Raw genomic sequence first — 643 nt, 5'->3', positions numbered from 1 at the left:
ATATATATTTTTCCTAAAATTTTAGTAATTTTTTATTATTTATTTAATTTCATTTATTTTTTTGTTTTTATGATGTTTATCCGTTGACAAAAGAAGACAAAAGATCACAAAAATTAAAAATAAATAAGAAATAGATAATTAATTAAAATTATTAAAATTTTAGAAGAAATAAAGAAAATAAAAATAAAAAAAATAATTAAAAATATATTTATTTCTTTATAAAAAGAACCGGTCCTTTTTCTTAAATATTATAAATACTATAAAAAGATTTACTCGTTAATAATTTCAATACTAAACATCCTTTTTAATAATTAAATCTTGATAACGGTTTTTTTATAGTAATTGTTTCCAAAAAAAGAAAAAGTTTGATACAAATTGGTTCCTTTTGAATTCCTGTTATGATTTTTTCGTTGTTAATTGAACTTTGTAACACCATACCACACTAAGCTTTACGCTTAAGTCATAAAACAGAAGTGGTGTGATATTACGACCTCTAAAATAAAATTAGTACATATAATAGCAGAAGAATTATAATATGCTAGGAGTCTTGAAAAATAGGGGAAATAAAAATATATAAGGTATGAGAATCGGAGGTTCTCAGTATGGTAAAGGTGCCACACACATAATATATAAGGTCCTGGGA

This window comes from Arachis duranensis, chromosome 4 (assembly GCF_000817695.3).
Source record: "Arachis duranensis cultivar V14167 chromosome 4, aradu.V14167.gnm2.J7QH, whole genome shotgun sequence".
In the NCBI taxonomy this organism is placed as follows: Eukaryota; Viridiplantae; Streptophyta; class Magnoliopsida; order Fabales; family Fabaceae; genus Arachis; species Arachis duranensis.
This window is presented reverse-complemented; position numbering follows the sequence as displayed.